Genomic DNA, 272 nt, shown 5'->3' on the forward strand with positions numbered 1-272 from the left:
GAACTAACAGTTAAATTTAACTTGTTAAAAAAATTTACAAAAATAGTATAGGCAAAAAATTGCATACAAGATTCGCTTAATTTATAATATAGTCACTCCTAATCAATCTTATGTTAGTTTAACTAGTAAAACGGTTGCCACTATGAAATTTAGTTCATGTATATCTGTATAATCAACTTTTAAAATATGCAATTTGACATGCTAAAATTATTAAATACTATAAAAAGTAATAATTTTCTATTAATAACTTTTTTTTAGAATTATCTTTAAAT

At 20.6% G+C, this 272-nt stretch overlaps 1 protein-coding gene across 1 annotated transcript in view; it reads left to right on the forward strand.

Annotated features, from left to right (window-relative positions):
- Positions 1–272, forward strand: part of LOC107642059 (transcription factor MYB52) — a 3935-nt gene that overhangs the window by 2035 nt on the left and 1628 nt on the right. The window lies entirely within an intron of this gene.

This window comes from Arachis ipaensis, chromosome B05 (genome assembly GCF_000816755.2).
Source record: "Arachis ipaensis cultivar K30076 chromosome B05, Araip1.1, whole genome shotgun sequence".
NCBI classification, from domain to species: domain Eukaryota; kingdom Viridiplantae; phylum Streptophyta; class Magnoliopsida; order Fabales; family Fabaceae; genus Arachis; species Arachis ipaensis.